Here is a 23871-nt window from a genome sequence, read left to right on the forward strand (position 1 = left end):
ATTTTTCTGAGGATTCTCAGAAAGTGGAGACGCTGTTGGGCCTTCTTTAAGATCCCTCCCACCCTGGCTTTTATGTCCTAGATTTCTTATCTGAAACAGTAATATTTCAGTGACTGCTGCTTATACCACAGGTTAATACACGCTACTGATCCCTGATGGGAGAATCATCAATTTTGGCAACAAAGAAGCCTGGTGGATGTTTGTTTACAGTCTGATGATGGGACATCATGCTCTGCATCTTCAAAGTTTGCCTCCTCATTATTATTCATACCCAGTAATGTGAAGTATGCTCATATCTACTATAACTGAACCAACCTGGTGCTCTTCATTTATGGAGGCTGTTGAGTCTGAATGTTGGATGTTGTGTATCTCGTGTTCTCTGGGCTTTGTTGTCCTCAGTCTTTTTGCAGGATCAGAAAACAAAACCAGGAGGCGCGTAAATGTTTCTTCTCCATGATGTTTCTTCAAATGTTTCTTCTGGATGATGATAAGACTGTGACACGGGATGCCACCTTTGGTCTTGTGATGAAGCAAAGCTCAGGAAGAAGTGGGATTAAATGGTACCCACATGTGTGCTGCTGAGAAGGATGTACAGGGGCACCTGCAGCCAAATCCAAGCCTCAGGTTAGTTGTAGTTGCAGAACGCTATAGGACTGAGACAGCTGAGGCATCAAATGTTTGATTAAACGGATGAAAAAGAGAAGTTTCTTCCCTATAATTATCACTTCTTACAATCTGTAGCAACTTCAAGTCTGTCAGCGTGCTGAGCATGCTCAGAATGTGACAATATATTTTTGTTCAATATTTAATTTCTTTCAGTTGCAATTGTTAAATGAAAAAAAATATATATTCTTATAATTTAGCAAACTAATTTATCAAAAAACAAACAAACATATATCTGTATTAGTTTTAATAAATTAATTTGACACCTGCATTGAAAATACCATATTGTATTCATACAGAATCAGTTTGGTATCATTGTTTGTCTGATTGCTGAAACTAAGAGCTACTTTGATCTGTTTAGATCTAAAGTATCCAAAGTTGAGCTCTAATGTTTCTTCACCCCTGTGTGTGTGATATGTGATTTCCTACATGCTGGCAGAGCAGCAGTTTGTGCTCACAGATGGTGACGGCGTGGAGAGACGGTGGTATTTCCTCAGAAGAACCAGCAGAGTCACTTGCTGACTGATGTTCGTCTGCACTGCACAGAGGAAATCAACTGACCGAGGTTTGTCCAGTGACGTGTTATGAAATGTATATTTGTTTTATGCTTACAGTTATGTTGTTCTTGACAGAGGCTCTGCAGAGGTTAGACAAAGCAGAGAAAACATGTGCTTTACATTTTACTGTGATTTATTGAGATATTTGTTGCCTGATGTTCAGCAGGAATGGAGAAATGGAATCAAAGGGAGATGTTTTTGCTGTTTTTGTAATGATGTAAGTAAATCTTCAATATTATTTATTTGCTTGGTTATATTAGGAGTGTTTCTGAGTGAGGGGGAGAGGAGTCATCATCCAGGTAAAGTGACATAGATCAGTGGATACACTTGTCTCCCCTTTAACACTAGGAGTCCCAGGCTTCAGGAGACGATCCAAGTCATCCTTAAATGTTAGGCTATGTTCACACTGCAGGTCTTAATGCTCAATTCCGATTTTTTGATCAAATCCGATTTTTTTGTCTGCTCGTTCACACTACAAATAAAATGCGACAGCAAACGTGTTCTAGTGTGAACGCTCAAAGCGGCCCGCATGCGCAAAAGAAGACGTCACACACAACGCGCTCTGTTTAGACCCAGAGCAACAGCCTGTTACAACTGTTGATACAAGCTAAATACAGTTAACACACAGTGTCAGGGAGCTCCAGTGTGGGAACTAGTGGCTTTAGGTTTGTAGTCATTTAACTTTCATCCATTCATTCATTTAATTCAGGAGGAAGAAATGTCAGGTTGGTGCAGGCTGGTTACATGCATTTGGTCCCATGCTGTCTTTAACTAAATGACTTGGTTCATTTTATGGCTGGGCTGTATGTGGGGTTATATCATGTTATTTGGGCAGGAGTACCTGTCCCCTGTTAAACTTAGAAAGTTTCTCCATAAGTAGAGTTTCTAACTCTTCTAGCACATCTGTGGCTGACAGCTTTTTGGTGGCTCTTTTTACCCCACACTGGTTGTGAGTGTGTAAATAGCCCCACTAGTTCTTTTGGGTTGCAGTTAACTTGGGAGGAAGAGGTGGGTCTGCCATGACTAGATGAATAACAATTATCTGGGATACATAAATTTCATAATGCATGCATATATATGCATAAACCTGCCTGAGGGCTGCCATTTTTACATTCAGTTATTTCTTTGTTGAATCTAAATAATGAATGTGTTACAGTTAAACTGACACTGATCAGTGTAAATGGCTCATTGGGACACAGAAACCTTTAAATTAAACCCTATCACCTGATATCGAGTGTCAAACAATATCAAAGCTGTAAACGCTCTTTACAGTCAGAATTTATAAAACTATGATTGTAAATAAATTCAAACAAGTGAGCTTCTCTCTTTGTGCTGAATATCAACACTGAGATTTCTTAGACTGTAAGCTTTACTTTAGCACAACCAGTTGTAGAAGCCGTCACTCCAAATGCCTTTGATAACAAGAAAAAAATACCTTTTCAGTCCACGGCCTGAAGTTCTTCTCTGACATCTTCTGCAATCGGCTTTGTCTGCTGGTTTGAAGACAATAAACCACAAAAAAGATGATTTAGTCACTTTGTCTGCATCATGCAGCTCGAATGTGTCGTGTAACGATGTTGAATAGCCGTCGTTATCCCTCTGCTGTGTCAGTAGTACTGTACAGCATCTCATTGATATGTGAGGAATGCTAATGTAACACGATAACAGACTTACATCATTAAAACATAAAGGGCAGGAGATATTTAGATATTCTTATATTTATATTACATTTTATAGCTGACGGATATTACTAAATAGATAGAATTTACTAAATAGCTGGATGAACATGAAAAATATGTCTATAATAACAAATGACCATGAGAGCCAGTAGAATTAATTCAACTGGACACTCAAACGACGTCCTTAAATGCTCTTTAAGTGGCAGAACAGATGAACAAACAGTTAATTGCTTACTTGAGATGAAATCTGCTCAGCTACTTTGAAAACAGCTTCTAACTGGTTCCTCCTTTAACAGGATGACGGCTCAGGGGTAAGGCCATCATGCAGTCCAGCAACCTTTATGGTTCTGCTTTGATTCACCAGGAACTATTAGGGAAACCTTCCAGCGCCTCCTGTGAAAGACACAGGGATAAACACACAAACATTTATTAACATGTTCCACAGTCTTCCAGTTTGATTTTCTCATCCTGTGGACAACAACGTACATGGATGCAGGTTTATTGTTAACTTTTGTAAGGTTTATTTAGTGAACATATCCAGCTGCAGCTCCACTGTGCTCCTGAACTGGATAAGCACTTAAGAAAATGTGTCAATAAATGGACATACATCAGGTTATTATATTTATCCAAACAGACGGGACCACCAATAATGCTTCACTGAGTTAGAGACTTTAACAGTCTCTTCTATGTAAGAATGTCTCGTGCTGATATACCTGCAAACTTGACAACAAAGGTTTTTCAGACTACATGTAGCTGTCCTCTATGTCAGCTCACACATTTACATTGTCAGGGTTCGAATTTGAGGAAGAGACAAACGACTGCATGGTCTCAGTAGATGTCAGAATAGTGATTTTTATTATACATATGTACATATGGGGAAGATGAGCATCACAAGCCTTTTTAGAGCCGATCTCCCCCGAGCAAGCATCTCACAAAGCTTTTATTACAATGATGACGTCAAGTCACATGATAAGTATCAGTCAGTTCTCAGAACTCAGGAAGTTCCCCTCACTCCACAAGTTCTCCTTATAAGGCCTCCAGATGTTTCCACTCAGCCCAGCACTCAGAGAAAACCAGTGTGTGTTGTGTGTATATCTATTCGTGTCTATTGTGAAAGTATATCTATCAGAAAACTGTCCTATTCTTACTAAGTGTGTGTGTACACATGCATGTGTTATATAAGAGCGTGCATGTACTTTCAAGGCCTGTGTACGTGCAGAACTGAACATAGAACCAAGGCAGGGTCCAGCAGGCCCCACAGGCTTCTGAGTGATTACAGAACTGTGAAACAGCTTTAAGCAAATAACATGAATAGTACAGAACAACAATAGACTGATTAAAGTACTGATAATCTGTGTAGATTAATGTTAACATAGATATGGTTCAAAGATTATTCTGTCAACTGGTTCAACAATGGTAAATGATTAATGATTGATACTTCTGATTATAACTGTGATCATAAGAATACAAAATGAAATATCTCCTGGTCACATTCCTCCTCTTTGGGCTGGCTTGCCAGCCCAACTCACACCAGGATTTATTTCCAAACCAAACAAACACGTTATGACACTTATCAATCCCAACGCCTCCGTTGTTTTCCAATTTTCCCACAACCCAGCTGTTCTTTTAGCTTCGGACTCGAGTTTCAGCCTGACACGCTTCAGGCCCCTTTACCACCTCCTCTTGGAGTGAAGAAACGCCCTCGGATTCTTCTTTCTTCGACTTCCGGGGTTATACCACCCTTCAGTCGTTACACAGATCTCGTTGGTCTCTGGTGTTCCTAGTTTTCGCCAACCCCTTCCTGGTTATCGCTGTGGTTATGGGATCCATCTTCTCAAGGAGCCCCAAGGCCATGACACTTGACCCCAGTTGCTGTGAAGGATCCCCATATCTCCGTGTCCCCGTCTGGTGTCTGTTCCCTTCTCTGCAAGAGACAGAAAGCCAACACCTCTCCTGCGCTGGCTCTCCTAACCTAATGTTGTTGACTTTGTTTATTCCAATCCTATGCCATGGTTATGTGTGTAAGCGTGCATGCATTCAACCCTCTGCACGTGAAGTCAATAGCTCCAATATATCAATCCGATCCGTTGTCGGATGAAGCTTTTGACCTTCACAGACTACGTGCCAGCTCCTTATAAGCACATTTGCAAGGTGTGTATAAAAATGAACAACAGACCTCAAACAAATTGGGCATTCTTAATTCTAACTTGAGTGTAATACTCAGTTTCTGATCATCTAATTATGCTTCTCACTCGTTCCCTAAATTGTCTAGAAACCTTTAATTTTGCCATACCTAAATTATTAAAACACAGACCAAATGATAGACCCCTATATAGCTTTTTGCCTTTATGAGCACACTTCAATAATGAGCAACAACCTGCAATCTGTACCAAAAAATCTTCATGGTCCCACCTGCAATTAAAGATCAGATGCATTTTATACCTGTTTTAATTCCTCCTTATATAGAACCTCCTCAGTTTCAGGTTAGTAGCGATTAGTCTCAATTAATCGTTCTAGTTGTATTTTGCAATTCAGCTAAAAAGCAAACCTGTTAAAGTAAACAGCTTATTTACAACCACCTGCAAATCATAAGAGTAATAAACGGTTCAGCACAACAGACAAGTATAATGTTCAGGTTTCTCCAATCATTAAATCACTATTATTGCCACAATTTGCTTTATTCACCCTTTGGGCAATGTTATTCCAAGAGAGAGAGCCCCTAATGGCCAGTTAGTGGGCTCTAGGTCAAACTGTCCCCAAATTTGTTATTTGTTATTATTACTTGTTATCATGTCACTTGTCTGTTTTCTACTGCACCCTTCTCACCAAAGCAAAGCAAACATCAGCAGCACATTGACCGTAGTCAGCCATCCTCATTCCATAGGTGCTATAAAAACATTTCCTGTAAAAGAATCACAGTTTTCAAGACAGGGTGTGTCTCCCCCAACACTCTCACCAGAATACAGTGTAATAGCATCCCCCACTCCTAACCCATAAACACCGTTTCTTCACATATCCGCCCAGAAATCCTGTAATAGAAAAACATTAAAACTGTAACCCTGTAGGGAAGAAAATGTAAATGGTAACGCTGCGCAGTTACCTCTGTAAGCAACACAAGACACAAAAATGGCATTTACAGGTTCACTCATCCTCGAATATTTTGTCATCCTTCTACTCCTGTAAAAAGAAACACACATAAATTCATCCACCCTTTTATCCTATCTAGGTGGAGGTGGTTAACCTTGAGTCATGGTCTAGTCTTGTCATCTTTTACCAGTCAGTCCGTTTGTTTTTATTTCCAGTCTTTCATCCATTCTTTCTTTCTTTGCTGATTGTGGAAACCATTGCCGCCTTTAGATTTCCGCCCTCAGCAAAATGACGTCATCTCAAAAAGAAAACAAGAACTTGAATTTGGATTACCTCGCTGAATCCTTTTTTAAACAGGGACTCCCGTTTCTAATTGTCCCCACAAGTGTTTCCTCCAGAACCCATTTCAATGCGGAGAAACTCACTTACAACAATTTTCTCGCCGACGTGTAATGCTTGTAATTTCCGATGTGCAGATCTGCTTAGAGAAAAGATTCACAAACAAAAATCAGTGCACTGTTCAAAATATAAAACAAAATAAAATGAAAAATAACAAAAACAAAATGCAGACGCCCGGGTCTTAGGACTTGTCACTGAATATTCTTCCCATCAATAAAAATACCAACCTAAACCTACACAGAGTCAAATCAACACCACCTCAACCTTTTCATATTCATAAACCTATATGTTTTGCGTTCGTGAAACAAAATTGAACCATTAAGTAATTTGAGCTCTTGAAATGTTTTAATTCTCTTAATTCTGCCAGTTTATTTCAACACTTATTCAATGACTTTTATTCAACTGCTACTTGGTCACTCGAATTTTACCTGTTCAAATTGCCTAGGGTTCAACAAAGTCTAGATCCCCGTTTTGAAACTTGAACGGTGTACGATGACTTACTTACAGTAATTTAGAATCATCACTCAACCTAGCTCTACTACTGGCACTGCGTGACTTTTCTCCCACTGGAAACCAGAATTTAGTACAGAACTTTAATGCCCCAGGCAATCGTGCTCAAAGGCTGTCCCCCCTTCTCTTCTTCTTTGTCCGTGTGTTCCTCCTTTATTAAATCTCCATCACAATGACGTGGCGCTCTGAAATAAAACTCACACTGTTAATTCCTCGTTTTCACTCTGCACCACTGCTCAGAGTGTTTTCTTTTCTTTTTAGTGTACAGTAAACAATTAAGTCGAGGCCTTAAGCCCCGGATATCTCGCACAGGCATCGTTTTCATAACCAAACCGCTCCGGACTCTGCTCCCCAGACCACACAAATGCCCTGTGGGCTTATTATTATAGCATATTCCATATTTGACTTTGTTGTGTGCAGCATTGAGCCTTTGTCAGTAAAGCATTCTTCATTGCAGCAGCTGGGGCATTGTGTGTCACTTATTAGTAAATTAAATCAACATTTTGATTTTAGTGCATGGGTATTGTGACCAGGAGATATTTCATTTTGTATTCTTATGATCACAGTTATAATCAGAAGTATCAATCATTAATCATTTACCATTGTTGAACCAGTTGACAGAATAATCTTTGAACCATATCTATGCTTTACTGACAACATTCATGTCACACTTATTTCTGCTTTCCCATTTTATAATTATTACTTACATTTTGATTAGATACCTTGAGTTTGTAAATGATCAGATTACATAATTGGAATACAATGTATCCAATTCAGGGTTGCGGGAGGATGAAGCCTATCCCAGCTGATACAGGACAAAGACAGGCTGCCAGTTTATTGCAGGGCTAACACAATATGTGTAACAGAAAATCCACTTAAATGTTTGATATTTCTTATAATAATCATAATTATGACTATTATTTAAAGGTTTCTTTATAAATATATTTTGATTTTTTATAACCTCTAAAATATAAACCTGAGCTGTTTCAGATTCTGACCTCTGACCTCACTGCAGCTCCCTCTTGGAAGTAAGTCTGCTTCTTGTCTACCCCCAGTGTTGACCGCCTGCCCTTGATATCACGTACTGTACCTGAGGAACAAAAAAGGACAAACACTTGCCTTCATTTAAGAAGTACATTCATACAGAGGTAATCTATGGAAACACACTAGTTCACCCTTTGGGAGGAATACATTTCTGTAAATGAACAGCATGTGGAGAATGAATGAAATGAGTTCTTCAGGTGACTCAGCAGTCCCACACTGACAAATGAAATCTAGTTAAACTATTAAGCACATTTGCTCTTCTGAAATCTGTGTTAAACAACAACAAACATAAATTAGTAACAAAAATACAGCTGAGTAGAGGCTTTACAAACCACCAGCAGCCATAATGCTAAATTTTAATCTTCAAATGTTTCTGAGCCGTCTTCAACCTGCTTTTAACACATTAAAGTCCCACAGTCAATGCAGCCTGACTCAATCCTAGATGTTCAGCACACAGAGTCACAGAGGTGCCGTTTAAAGTTTAGTGATAACCTGAGTCACTGATCATTTGCAGTATTACAGAGTCTGGCAGTCTTTGCATGATGTCCACGTCACTGTAAGTTTCTAGCTGACTCTCAGGTGTGACAGGTGTGCCAGCAGGAAAGAGTAATAATAACCTGCATCCTGAGGTTTGTCATGCAGGATTAAAGGAGCCAGGCTTTGTTCACACAGCTGGGATTGTATTTTACACTGACCCTGGGTCAGTATAAGTATCATACAGTTTAAACGAAGCACTGAAACTTGCACATATTTATTATAGATGCACTGAAGCTAATCGAGATATTTGCTGTCAATCTGTGGCTGCAATTAAACACTTTACTGAAAAGTTTATTAACTAGTAACTTCATCAGTCATGACAGAAGCTAATATCTCTGTGCTAACATCGTTTAACCAGTAACAGCTTTACTAATATAAGCTAACGTTTACACCGTAACTTTAAGCTAGCACCATAAAGACGGTAAAACACGTAATAATATCTACAAATGCATCTTAAAGCTGTTATATTAGCACTCTGTGTATTACTAAGATAACCACATTAACATTACTGACACTCGCTGACTTTTAACCCTTTAAGACCTACCATAGAACCAAGTTCGCCAGAGCTTATATTATATTTTTACATGCTGTGGAGCCATTTTTGGGAGCATTTCAAGTTGCTATACATCAATACAACCATTATAGCCCAAACTTTAATAATATGTCTGCATTAGGTGCATAGTAATTACATAAATTGCAAAAAAGTGCAATAAACTACAAAAAAATTGAAAATCGTTTTTGTTTTTTTAACATATATTTCTAGTTAGAGAAATTTAAGAGGCTTATCCCTCAAAACTGTAAATACAAAAAAGTTACACAAACTAGTTTCCCACCACAGGAAATTTATTTTGAGTGTCTTCATAGTTTTATTTTTGAAATACACCAATTTTTATATACTGCAGGAAAAACGAAAATAAATATTATAGTGCAAATTTGCAAAATAACAGCATATGCATCAAAATAAACTATTTCCAGCAGTGCAATATGAGTCCTAAGCATCCCAGAAACGACACAGAAAGTCATAAACTCAAACATAACTTTTTAAAACACATAAGAAGTAAAACACAAGCTCATAAGGGCCCGATCGTAAAAAACTACATTTCCGCAAAATGACGTCACTTCCGGTTTCGGGCAGGTCATGCGGTCATGTGATAGTTCGCGCTGATGGACATAGGAAGTGTTACAAACAGCTGATGGATCGGCGAAGCGTGTTTCTGGAATATCATGTTTTTGTTGCTGCAAGTGATTTTTATGCAGTTTTTGCAAAGCTATATGTGGAAGGAAACTGTGACCTAGGACAAGCTGATGGCATAAGATGTAAGTACAACTCCTCCAGTTTCATATGCAAAAAAAATTATTGTGCTAGCTTAAGTGGTTGCAGAGCTACCGGGATTTAAAAATAGTTACGCAAAACAGAGCGTGCCCGCTCCGATCGGCTGTAAAGGGTTAATAGTCATTCTATAAATGCTGTCCGTTTAAATGGTCTTACCTGTTGGTAATATCCACTGCATATCCAGCCAGAGTGGATTCTGGAGTCTTCCCACGCTCCTGTTAGTGATCCTCCATCTGGATGGATGAGAACAACCTTCTGAACAATCTAGCAGGAGATGGTCCATATCTATGGGACTGATTTGTGCTAATAACGCCCATTGTATGGACTGATAACAGCCGAAGCGGGTGAATAAAGTCACCCAGTAGCTAGCTGTGCCGTTACCCAGCATACACCACTCCCTCCATAAATGCAATAAACGATACAAAAGTATCGTTCTACCTGTTTTTCAGGTAGTTGTTTACATTATATAATTTATTGTGTTCTGTATACGTCACTACAATGTGGTTTGGAAAATGTCTAAATATACTGACAACAGGCACTTCCGCGGCAATCTCTTCAATCGGAGGACCCTCCACGTCAATTCCCGACGCGAGGGGGGTACCCTGCGCGTCCATAAGTGAAGCAGAGGGAGCCTGACCATGCATCACACGTTTGACGAGTTGAGAGTGAAAACGTGTTTAGCTAAACAGATGGTCAACAGAGGAGACAGCTGTCCAAGTCGCTCTCGCCTTGGAAGGCAGGGCCCTGCAGATCCTCACAGATCTTCAGCCAGAAGAGCGTTTAAGTTGTCCTGCTGTAGCCAGAGCAATGCAGAGCAGGTTTGGTCTCCGTAAACATGCAGATGATGCCTAAGATAAACTTGCCAGCCGCCCACGGAGACAAGAGGAGAGTCTGGGTGCCTATGCTGGAGACCTTTGTCTTTATGCATGAAGAGAGTACCCTGCTTTTGATGCTGCAGCACAGGAAGAGCTTGCTCTCCAGGCTTTTGTTCAGGGTCTCCAGCCAAAACAACTACAAGAGCACATCAGCCTGCATGCACCAGAAACCCTGGCAGCAGCTCTAACTGAGACAGAAAGAGTGGAGCATGTGCTCAGCTCAGGTGCATGTAGCCCTGGCACAAGTCACAAAGTGTGTCAAATGGACTACGAAGGGAGTGACCAGGAGGTGAAGGCCCTCCAAACCACCATCACACCACCCTGGCAATCTTGGCGAGTAGACGAGCAGGTGGCCAATCCAGGGACAACTGCCATTGATGCGGATGTAACAGGTGTATTAAAAAATAATTTATATTTCACCAAAGATCCATCCTGCAGTGTTACTTTGCTTTGTCAGTATTGGTTATGTATAAGTGTTTATTTATACATGTTTATTTTCTGTATTTATATTATGGGAGCTTTTATTTTGTTTGTGTGACCTTTGACTTTCCACGAAGTCACTTGCTGTAGCTGCGTGCTATTTTCCTCAGTTGCCTAGAGGCCCCTGTTAAGAAATAAATATATATTCTTAATGCTTATTTGCTGATTAGATTGTTTTATGAAAGGCCCAGACTTGACTAGGTCGCAGGCTGACAGGAAACTGCATGTTTTTGCAGCATATGAGGAGCAGACAGAGAGTGAAACTAAGTTCAGATGAAGGATGACAGGTTGCCCTGGCAACAGACCTCAGAAAGGGGAAGTTATTGCAAGCTGCACAGGAAGTAAGACACAAAGAAAAGAGGAACGGAGTAAAAGGAGTTGTTTGTATCGAAACTGTGTGACGTGTGAAGTACCAAAATAACACCTATATGAGACTCATGTTGAGCTTCTAATGTTAGAGATTCTGCAGCTGGCTTTGGGCTGTGCAGGGCTCTCTCTTCCGGAAGATGATTGAAAAAAGAATTATAAATGTTTTGACCACTCTGAGTCGGGTTTTCTCTGTTCTATCATGGGGATCAAAGAATCGGGTTTAATACCCTGCTGAGGAGAGGTGAGTGTACGCTAGTGTTCTCAGTTACAGTGCGAATAAACACAGTTAAAGTAACTAAAAGTAATTCAAACAGTGCTCGTTCCCTCTGTGCACTTTGTCTCACTGTTCTGTTACATGTTTTAGTGTGAATTATTCTTTCTCTGTCAAGTACAGCACTTTATTGTAACATGCTAGTTAGCCATTCTCAGATGACAGCATAGGAGCATGCAGGCAGTTTCTCATGTGGTCCACTATCCTTCTCTCCCCCTTGAAGGTGTTCATGCGGAAGTCCAGTAAAGTGAAGTCGCTGTACTGTTTTGTATTTTTTTTTTTTTTTCTTCTAAATGACATCAGAAACAGCAGTATGCGACATTACGTGATGGCAGAGCTTCAGTTCATCCTTTGTCTTTTTTTTTTTTTTTTTTTTTTTTTTAACACTGGCAGTCCCAGGCTTCTACCTTTCTACCTTTAAAACCCGCCACCAGCCAAATGGCTGGTAGGCTTTTAGCTAAGCTTTAGCTTCAGGCAAGTGGAAGCTAAATTGGCTAGTCATTCATATGTAAATTGGGTTGTTACCTGGGAATTCTGGAGGGAGGGGAGTGGGGGTGTGTGGATGAGGGGGTGGGGGAGCTGCTAAAAGCGGTGAGCTTCCTTTTGTTTCATCTTGATGCATTCTCAATCATCCAGGGAAACAAATCTCCAAAAGTCACCAACTTGGAGTGTTTCAGTTTGCCATCTTAGGGAGAAATCAACACACATGGGTGTATGTCCTTTGTTGCTGAGATTTATTGATAAAAACAGTACAAAAAATCAACCATTTGTACACATTTTTACAAATAATTATAAAAAGTGAGTGAGTACATTTCAACATTTTCAGCAATCACTCACAATCCTGGCACTGCCATGGTATCTGTAGTCTGCATTTACCACATGTGTATCTGTTGCAGTGAACACATCGCACAGTGGCATGATTGTTCTTGCAATTGTGTTTGACCTGACACATGGCTCTTTTTCCAGGGCTCGGTGTGGAGGGTTGTGTCAAAGGCAACTGTTCTTTTCTTGCCTTCTTCGCAGCTACATGAGAGTGAGCTAACTCCCTTGCAAGCTCCACCAGGAAGTCCACCCGTCTTTCCTTCGTCCCGGAGCATGCTTGATACAGCACATGTGCATTCAGTGCTGCCATGTCAATCATGTTATAAAACACGGCAACTGGCCAGCGCCGTGTTCCTCTGCGGACAGTGTACTCCCGAACCATCTGGTCCATCTGGACCATCTGGGTTTTGTGCCTCGCCCCGCGCTGAAACACAAAAACGTGCTCCCCAGGATGGAAGCTGGCTCCAGCAGGTTTGTGAGGACCTCAGAGCTCAGCTTCAGGGCCTGCAGGGGGATGTCTGATCACAGCTACAGCTGCAGTTATTATATGATATAGCTGTTTACAACTAACATTTAAACTCTCCATTCCTTCAACCTCTGCTGCCACGCTGACGGCGTATGCGGCCAAACGGAAGAAGACAGTCTATATTCTTAGCAGCATGCACGGCGTGGTTCAGACTGATAACACTACCAAAAGGAAGCCAAACACTGTCACCCTTTACAACAAAACAAAGTGTGGCGTGGATGTGATGGACCAGATGGTTCGGGAGTACACTGTCCGCAGAGGAACACGGCGCTGGCCAGTTGCCGTGTTTTATAACATGATTGACATGGCAGCACTGAATGCACATGTGCTGTATCAAGCATGCTCCGGGACGAAGGAAAGACGGGTGGACTTCCTGGTGGAGCTTGCAAGGGAGTTAGCTCACTCTCATGTAGCTGCGAAGAAGGCAAGAAAAGAACAGTTGCCTTTGACACAACCCTCCACACCGAGCCCTGGAAAAAGAGCCATGTGTCAGGTCAAACACAATTGCAAGAACAATCATGCCACTGTGCGATGTGTTCACTGCAACAGATACACATGTGGTAAATGCAGACTACAGATACCATGGCAGTGCCAGGATTGTGAGTGATTGCTGAAAATGTTGAAATGTACTCACTCACTTTTTATAATTATTTGTAAAAATGTGTACAAATGGTTGATTTTTTGTACTGTTTTTATCAATAAATCTCAGCAACAAAGGACATACACCCATGTGTGTTGATTTCTCCCTAAGATGGCAAACTGAAACACTCCAAGTTGGTGACTTTTGGAGATTTGTTTCCCTGGATGATTGAGAATGCATCAAGATGAAACAAAAGGAAGCTCACCGCTTTTAGCAGCTCCCCCACCCCCTCATCCACACACCCCCACTCCCCTCCCTCCAGAATTCCCAGGTAACAACCCAATTTACATATGAATGACTAGCCAATTTAGCTTCCACTTGCCTGAAGCTAAAGCTTAGCTAAAAGCCTACCAGCCATTTGGCTGCTCTCCGGGTTTTAAAGGTAGAAAAGCCAAATGGCTGGGCTCTGGGCCTTCCTAGTGTTAATAAATAGGACAGGGGGGATGAATGAGAGAGAGAGGGGGAGAGAAAGAAAGAAAACCAAAGGGGAGAAGAGACGGTGAGAAGGGGGGGGAAGAGAGAGAAAAAAAAAACTCCTGGGTCACCTGTATGGAGAAAAAAAACAAACAAACAAACAAACAAAAACAAACAGAGGAGACAGCAAACAACAAAGAGCAACATAATAATAGAGAAAACAAAGCACCATCACAATAAACTAGCTAGTCATAGATATCAGTATTTACTAAGTAATAAACGATATTGTGCAGCACGCAAGATAGACAGCGCACAGTGTGCTTTGAGGCAGCAGCCAAGAAAGCTTTAGTCCGCGTCTGTGAATACCCATGTGTGCATACCCGTGTGGATCAGCATGCTTGCATTCCAAAGGTTTCTCCATGTAATGATCTGCTAGGGAGTGTGGGGGGGCCACAGCCCCGTCCTCCAGGGTGTGAAGCGGGTATGGAGGAGATCAAAACTTGTATTTTTTTAAAGAGGTATGTGAGCTCCCTCTTTTATTTTTGTGTCATGTATACTGGTTATATCTTTTGTTTGTTTGTGATGCATGTTCACTGTTTGAACTTACTGTTAGATATATTTAACTAAAAAAAATATGTAAAATTGCCACTGGTAAATGAAGTCTCCCTAAAGAATAATTTTGTTGATGAGGTAATTGTCGCTATATGGTCACAATGAAGTGCATTTTAATTTGTTAGATATGTTTATAAATACATTTTAGTATTTTAGCAGTTTTATTTGTTAATTAGATTTGTTGTGATGTTGCACCTCAGTCGCCTAGAGGCCCCGCTGAGGAGAGGTGTTCATGCAGAAGTCCAGTAAAGTTAAGTCGCTGTACAGTTTTGTTTTTATTTTAAACAGTTATGGGAGAATAAATCCACCCCAGCTGGCAAAGTGAGAGCTGACTCCTCTGGTCTTTCGCACAACGCAACGCAGAGAACTAACGGCAATCAGAGTTTAAGGCCAGACCAGCTACACGGAGAACCAGGCCACATTGCACGCTACTGTCCAACACCGAGCCCACGAAGCCTGGCACCTCAGCTGCCGTTAAACTAAGGCGGGGTGGCACAACAGAGGAACTGCCCCCCACCAGCAATCTGTCCTCGGCCAACCCGCCGAATCACACTCAGCACCACATCACCACAGTCACGAGGGAGCGCGCCAGAGTTAAGGGGGAAAGATCCCTTCTGGTGACTGTTGCTAACTGCACTGTGGACCACTGGTTCTGGCTAGTATTTAATTCTGTTTGAATTCTTTTGGCGACAGAGAAAGACTTCCGTCACAGAGTGGTCAAGTTCAAAAAATTATATTTATTTTATATTTCCAGAAAAGGAGAACTGCAGATACAAGCATGTACCCCCCAGTTCTAAAAGCATGGCCGGCGAAATACGTATATATAGTTCTGCCATACGTCACACACCCACACAGAGCTTCGACCAAAACAACTCCCTCAGGTCTGACTAATGTGTGTGTATGTTACTAGTTCCGCTTTTTCTGTCTGGTTTCCTGTATTTTATTAATATGCCTCTGCAACTTCCTGTTTCTTAACTTCCCCATACTGAAGCCTCTGTTGCTAGGCAACCTGTCACCCTCTGATCTAGTTCTTTCTGCCAGACTTTATTACAAAGTACAAAAACAATATAATCAGAAAATAAGCACAAAAAAATATATATTTATATTTTGTCACTAGCCAGCATCCAGGACCAATGCATCATTGGTCTGGACGTGCTGGCCAAATGGGAGGCCACAGTGGATGGGTCAAGAGCAATCCTTTACCTGGGCAAGGAGGCTGTGGAGCTCCACACCACCAAGGAAGTCCCGCTGCCTGCCTCCACTTTTTCAGCCAGTGTCAGGAAGCCTGAGGGCCTGTCGCCACTGGCGGTGGAAGGGGCCTCCCCTTCATCAGCATTACAGCAACTGTCCACTGAGACCAAGAAAGCTGTCGAGGACCTATACCAGAGGAGCTGCGAGGGTCTGATCAACAACAGCAGCTGCAGGAGTTACTTGACTTGTTTGCTGACATCTTTGCAGCCAAGGATGAGGACTGCATGCAAACCAGCCTGGTACAACACGACATTGACACTGGGGATGCACACCCCATCCACCTCCGCTCTTGTCACCTTCCCCTTGCCAAGCGTGCCGTAGCAGAGCAGAAGATCAGGGAAATGGCAGAGGCGGGCATCATAGAACGCTCAAACAGCCCCTGGGCAGCCCTGGCCGTGCTTGTTCGGAAAAAGGATGGTACCTGGTGATTTTGTGTCGACTATCGTCTACTCAACAACATCTCACGCAAGGACTTCTACCCATTGCCCTAGATTGACGATGCCCTCAACGACATTGCTGGGTCCTGCTGTTTGAGTTCCCTTGATTTGCGCAGTGGCTACTGGCAGGTGGAGCTGATGCCAGAGGCCTGCCCAAAGACTGGTTTCTCCATTGGCCAGGGACTGTGGCAGTTTAAGGTGATGCCCTTCGGCCTCTGCAATGCCCCAGCCACATTCGAGCACCTAATGGAGAGGGTTCTGGCTGACATTCCCCACGACCGATGTGTGGTCTACCTGGATGACCTCCTCGTCCATGCGAAAGACTATGAGAAAGCCTTGACTAACCTGACTGCCATTTTCCATGCTATCCGCCAGGTTCGCCTTCGTCTCCACCCCAAAAAGTGCCACCTCTTCCGGAAGGAGATGACTTTCCACTGACACACTTCCACTGGCGGCGCTGTCACTTGGTGTTCGTTCGCTCGGTTGTGATTAAAATTTAAAAAACTTCAAATACATTCTTTTTTTCATAGTATGATCTTCACGTGCTTCATCTGAAGCACACTTTCTGTGTACTCACTACCTAATTTATAGCCAAAGTATTCACTCACTGTGTCTGTACTGTTTTGCTAGCTTAGCTTAGCTCATAGCACCATGGCTACTTCACTAGTCCCTCCTGCACTTTCCTGCTCATTGTGTCAGATGTTTAGTTACTCCTCGGCCTCCTTTAGCAGTAATGATACTTGTAACAAATGTAGCATGTTTGCAGCTCTGGAGGTCAGGATTACTGAATTGGAGACTCGGCTTCACAACCTTCATTCACTCGTAGCTAGCCAGGCACCTGTAGCTGGTGCAGCCGAAGATAGTGTAGGCCCCGCTAGCTGTTCCCCGGCAGACCCCAAGCAGCTGGGGAAAGAGGGCGGCTGGGTGACGGTGACGAGGAAGCATAGTCTTAAACAGAAGCCCCAGGTACACCATCAACCTGTTCATGTGTCTAACTGTGTTTCCCCACTTGGCAACACATCTGCCGGGGGTCAAACTCTGGTAATTGGTGATTCTGTTCTCAGACATGTGAAGTTAGAGACACCGGCAACCATAGTCAATTGTCTTCCAGGGGCCAGAGCAGGCCCCTTATGAGGAAAACATCGAGGGAACAGTTTACCCTGCCCGAGATAGGGTTACCGGGGCCCCGCCCTCCACAACAGTGGAGAGTAGATTTTATCACATTAGAGGTCTTTCTGAAAGCGCTGTAACTAAGTTTAAGAATATAATCCACCCACTGTTATCATCTTCAATGCTCATCGAGCAGAGCAGCTATCTGAACACTACCACATCAGTGGTCGATTATCTTGTTAATAATTTTACATTCCTCACTACGTACGACTCTACGTACGAGGTCTGTTAGCGGCTGGGTATCAGGAAGACCTGGATGACGCCACTGCAATCCCAAAGCGACACTTCAACGACACCCTAGCCACCCAGCTTGCTATCCTGACCTCCCGCCAGCAGCGCAACTGGGATCAACACCTTCCCCTGGTCCTAATGTCCTACTGTTTGGCGGTCCAGGAATCTACTGAGTGCACTCCAGCGACCTTGATGTTCGGGCATGAGCTTCGTACCCCAGTGGACTTGGTCTTCGGATCCCCCCATGGAATGTCCTCAAAGACGCCGTCGCCTTCCCCAACACCTCAGAGACTTTGCTATGGACTTGTCGGTTGCTGGGGACAGCTAACCACTCAGGTGGGGGCTGTGTGGCGTGTTGGGGGAGCAGCTAGTTCTCTCCCATCATGCCTTGGGACATGTGCTGCTGTTTTGATGTCATTGTTTTATTGTTTATGGTTACGTTACTTTTAACTGTTATCTTGAATGTTGCGTTTATACTGCGGTTTAAAGTCACAGACAGTTATTGTTTTATAGAATGAATGCAGTACCATAAGTGAGTTCTGTTATGCTGTTATTGACCCTCAAAGCACAGTGTAGCACCAGCAAATTATATGTATCTACAGCGGGGCAAAAAAGTATTTAGTCAGCCACCGATTGTGCAAGTTCCCCCACTTAAAATGATGACAGAGGTCAGTAATTTGCACCAGAGGTACACTTCAACTGTGAGAGACAGAATGTGAAAAAAAAATCCATGAATCCACATGGTAGGATTTGTAAAGAATTTATTCGTAAATCAGGGTGGAAAATAAGTATTTGGTCACCTCGAACAAGGAAAATCTCTGGCTCTCACAGACCTGTAACGTCCTCTGTAAGAAGCTTTTCTGTCCCCCACTCGTTACCTGTATGAATGGCATCTGTTTGAACTCATCATCTGTATAAAAGACACCTGTCCACAGCCTCAAACAGTCAGACTCCAAACTCCGCCATGGCCAAGACCAAACAGCTTTCGAAGGACACCAGGAAAAGTATTGTAGACCTGCACCAGACTGGGAAGAGTGAATCTACAATAGGCAAGCAGCTTGGTGTGAAAAAATCAACTGTGGGAGCAATCATCAGAAAATGGAAGACATACAAGACCACTGATAATCTCCCACGATCTGGGGCTCCACGCAAGATCTCATCCCGTGGGGTCAAAATGATCATGAGAACGGTGAGCAAAGATCCCAGAACCACACGGGGGGACCTGGTGAATGACCTGCAGAGAGCTGGGACCAAAGTAACAAAGGTCACCATCAGTAACACACTACAACGGCAGGGAATCAAATCCCGCAGTGCCAGACGTGTTCCGCTGCTGAAGCCAGTGCATGTCCAGGCCCGTCTGAAGTTTGCCAGAGAGCACATGGATGATCCAGCAGAGGATTGGGAGAATGTCATGTGGTCAGATGAAACCAAAGTAGAACTTTTTGGTATAAACTCAACTCGTCGTGTTTGGAGGAAGAAGAATACTGAGTTGCATCCCAAGATCACCATACCTACTGTGAAGCATGGGGGTGGAAACATCATGCTATGGGGCTGTTTTTCTGCCAAGGGGACAGGAGGACTGATCTGTGTTAAGGACAGAATGAATGGGGCCATGTATCGTGAGATTTTGAGCCAAAACCTCCTTCCGTCAGTGAGAACTTTGAAGATGAAACGAGGCTGGGTCTTCCAACATGACAATGATCCAAAACACACCGCCCGGGCAACAAAGGAGTGGCTCCGTAAGAAGCATTTGAAAGTCCTGGAGTGGCCTAGCCAGTCTCCAGACCTCAACCCCATAGAAAATCTGTGGCGGGAGTTGAAAGTCCGTGTTGCTCAGCGACAGCCCCAAAACATCACTGCTCTCAAGAAGATCTGCATGGAGGAATGGGCCAAAATACCAGCTACTGTGTGTGCAAACCTGGTAAAGACCTATAGTAAACGTTTGACCTCTGTTATTGCCAACAAAGGTTATGTTACAAAGTATTGAGTTGTATTTTTGTTATTGACCAAATACTTATTTTCCACCCTGATTTACGAATAAATTCTTTACAAATCCTACCATGTGGATTCATGGATTTTTTTTTCACATTCTGTCTCTCACAGTTGACGTGTACCTCTGGTGCAAATTACTGACCTCTGTCATCATTTTAAGTGGGAGAACTTGCACAATCGGTGGCTGACTAAATACTTTTTTGCCCCACTGTATATATATAAAAAAATTTTTTCAAGTTAAATATATGAATGCTTTTCATTTTCCAGACGTGTTTGATTCAGTCTATATACTTGATCAAAAATTATATTGGAACAATTTGGCTCCAAGCAGAGCTGTTTATATCTTTTAGGGGTCCTTATGCAAGCGTCATGGTCTCTGCTTTTTATACTCTCCCTCCATTATGTGTGTGTGTGTGTTTGTATGTATGTCTAGACGTCTTTGTCCATCCATCCTTTCAGGGTCGCGTGGTTTTAGTGTCAGGGTTACAGGTTATTGTCGGGTTTAAGCCAGGGGTTGGCAAACAGCTGGCACGTGAAGGGTTAACTGATGGCATGGCCATAGCTAGACTGGCCATCAGTCCAGCTATGATTTTTTTTCGTAACGGTTGCACATTTAATTTATCCACCATCATACATTAAGCCAAGAAGAGTTCATTATACTAACAAGACATATCAACGCTGGGCCAAAGTTCAGCACGTGGTTAAAGTTTGTAAATATCACTCAGCAGCCAGTCACAATGATGAAGCAGGTAGCATCAACACATAAATCTACCCGGTTTAAATCACAAGACCACCTCTGACCGAAAAGCTGTAGATATTTCTTGTTTGCACAAATGAATTATAGTGCATCTGCAGGTAAATGAACATCAAATCTCTCAGACTAAAATCTGTATTATTCTTTTAGTCTTAAGAACATATGTTGTATATTTATCACCCTTATGATAAAACCCATGTCAGCCATTGGTTTATGGACTTTGTATTTAGAAGCCTCAACATTTGCTTTATTGCTATTGCTTTGGTTTTTTTTGTGAGCCTTTTTGGACCATATTAGGATGAGGGATCAGAATCTGGAGTCATGCAGACTACTGTTTCGTTTAGCGTGAATCTATAACATTTGTACATCAGATCCAAGTTGATCCAAGTCATCTGCATAGAGGAGAACTTTAGTAGCAGGCTTGTATAAAGTGAAGCTTTGTGCTCAGATTTGCTGCAAACACTCGTTTTACTTCTGTTACCCTGTTTTGATGCAGAATTCAGTTGAAATCAGGCAAGAACGGGACTTTCTTTTTTAATGTGTTCTTGTGAATTGATTGTGTATCGCATACATTTGATTTGACTTTCTGCGAGACAACAGTCGTCCGCTGGCCAAAAAAGTTTTCCAAATACCTCCACGTGATCAAGCCTGGATTTAGAAAAGAATAGCAAAAAAAATCTGCACCTCCTGCTTCACATGCAATTTGTGTTGTGTGTTCAGAGGCGGCGGCAAGAGGGGAGACCTCGGCTCATCCAGCTGGACAGCCTGATCAGGAGGAGTCGAACATTAACTCAGGTCTTCCAGGGCACCCTGCAGACTCAGCTGCTGGCAACAGCGAGGGAGTGCGGCCGCCGCTGGGATGACGTGAACGCCAAACAGGAGTCCATCACAGGTCAATTGCAGGTATGCGAGTCAGACCTTCTGAGGAGGGTTTCACTTTTCTCTCTTCTTTATAATTGACACTTTTTTTCTCTCTCTCAGCTCCTTGTCTCAGAGTGGGAGGGATTTGAAGCACAAAGGGAGGAGCTTGTCATTTGGTTGGCTGATATGGATGTCCACCTGAGTGAGGTTTACCAGCTAACAGGAAACACCAGTGAAAAACTGAAACAACTGCAGGTGTGGCCTTGTTTTGATATAACATATATTTGATATGATACATACGTCAGAGACATTGTCCTAAACTGGACTAACAAAGGACCATGAGTCCAACATGAAACTTACCTTACATAAGGTAAGGCTGAAGTTCATTGATAATTTTAATCAAAAACTTGTTGTTGAAATATTTTTACTGAACATGCAAACATCTGCTGATGAAAATGTGTTGATTTATTGGTCTGTTATGAAGCTATTGCTATTTCTAATGTGTTTTTATCACTTTCTGATGTTTTATTAATTAAACAATACATGTAGTAATTGTTGTGTTATCTATAGATATAGTATTTATATATATATTTATTTATTCATAGTATAGTAAAAATGTTTAATCATTACTGTTTAAATGACTAATATGTGACATGTATTAGTAGTGATGTGGTGCTGAGGGTTAAAATGCCTTTTTGTCTTTTGGTATATTACGAAACGGCAATAAACCATTAATATATGTCTATGCTGTGCTCGTATTTATTTTACCCTACTCAAATTCAATTTATGATACATTTTATTTTGAAAGATTTAAAAAAAAATTTAAAGAACCATTTTAAAAAGGTTTTTTGAAAAACCATTAAAAGTGCCCCAAAGAATCATTTCTTGATGGCCATCAAAAATTCAATTAAATTTTATTCTTTCTCACCTGTCTTTCTGTCTGTTAGATTTGTATTGTTTATTGTCATTTATGCTTAGAAATATTTAACCTTATATGCTTAGAGGTGTATAATCGATTGTGTAGTGATAGGGTGTGTTATCCTTAATAGTCTGCAAAGGCTTTGTGTGCATTCCAGAGTGTTCTGGCATTCACACCCACATTCTGGGAGCATGAGAAGAGGTCATACCTTCTCTTATTGTTTTATGGCAGGATAAACGTGTCTATATCTGTTTTAGGCTAAGTGCCTTTTGTTTAGATGAACTGTTGGACTTCCAAACCAGCAGGGTTAGGGAAGTCGTTTATGGGGTCACACTCTGACCACACACACACAACACACACACACACACTTACACAACGCACAGGCAAGGTACTCTTTGTGTGTATGTAGACGTCACATGTTAATGAACCTATGTATATGACGAGAGCGACTGGGGTCAAGTGAAGGAACGGCGCTTGTCGTGGTTCTCTCCCTCATGCATGAGTAACACAAAAAACTTTGCCTACTTGGTGTTTAATGCTTTTTGCTGTGTAGCTGAATTGTCCTTAACGTTCCAGCGAATAGGTTTATGCTACAAACCTATCACTGTCTCCTTTCAGTTTTTAAAGGTTGCCATGTTAGAAAAAACATTTTGCCCTGCCATGCTGTTTATTGATGTGGTAAATTAATAGTTTATGAAAATATCTCTAAATCTGTTAGTTTTTTTTTTTTTATATTCAGTAATGATCATGTCTCACCTTTAGTCTTCTCTGTCTTAGTTTCAGGTTTCCACCATGTGTTCAGGAGGTTTACTCGACCAAGCAGTCTTTGGGTTTCGGCTAAGTACTGTTTAGAATACCAGAATGGGAAGGATGGTGTAGGTTTAAGTTTATTAGACTGATACATATATACCATACAAGTGGAGTTGATGATCGTCTGTCCATGGAGTTCGGAAACACGTAAGCTAAACTAAAGTTCAATATGTTTAGGCTGGGGGGGGGTTCCCATGTAGCACTGAATATTTCTTTTTCAGTCACCTTTTCCATTATGTGTTTATACACCTCTCTGCATGTAATTATTTTTTATTATTATCATTATCATTATTATTATTATTAGTATAACTGATTATTAATCTCTCTTCCACAGCATATCTCTGTCCTGTCTTCCTTACTTCCCCCTTGCCACCCCTTCTTGAGCCTGGTTCTGCTGAGGTTTTCTTCCTGTTTAAATTTAGTTTTTTCTTCCCATTGTCTCCAAAGCCCTTGATTATGATGTTGGGTCTTTCTCTGTTTTGTTTGCATTATAATAGGGTCTTTACCATAGATTATAAAGTGACTTAAGGCAACTGTTAATGTGTTTTGGTTCTAGCACTACTCCATTGGATCATTTTTCAGAGCTATGTTCATATCGTAGCTCTGAAGAATCATATAGTCATATACT

At 41.7% G+C, this 23871-nt stretch overlaps 2 long non-coding RNA genes across 3 annotated transcripts; one reads left to right on the forward strand and one right to left on the reverse strand.

Moving 5' to 3' along the window:
- Window positions 1–1603, forward strand: LOC113012828 (uncharacterized). Of its 2 annotated transcripts, none has more exons than XR_003270756.2 (3): window positions 1–624; window positions 1103–1228; window positions 1481–1603. It is a non-coding gene; the product is annotated as an uncharacterized LOC113012828 (long non-coding RNA). The 2 variants fall into 2 exon arrangements; XR_013902958.1 differs by having other exon boundaries at window positions 4–624; window positions 1108–1228.
- Window positions 1604–2348: 745 nt separating this feature from the next.
- Window positions 2349–8007, reverse strand: LOC113019083 (uncharacterized). Its single transcript, XR_003271935.2, has 3 exons — window positions 7894–8007; window positions 3135–3292; window positions 2349–2713 (listed from the first exon to the last, which is right to left on the reverse strand). It is a non-coding gene; the product is annotated as an uncharacterized LOC113019083 (long non-coding RNA).
- Between the last annotated feature and the right edge of the window lie 15864 nt (window positions 8008–23871).

The sequence above is a fragment of the Astatotilapia calliptera genome, chromosome 3, assembly GCF_964374335.1.
Source record: "Astatotilapia calliptera chromosome 3, fAstCal68.1, whole genome shotgun sequence".
Lineage (NCBI taxonomy): Eukaryota > Metazoa > Chordata > Actinopteri > Cichliformes > Cichlidae > Astatotilapia > Astatotilapia calliptera.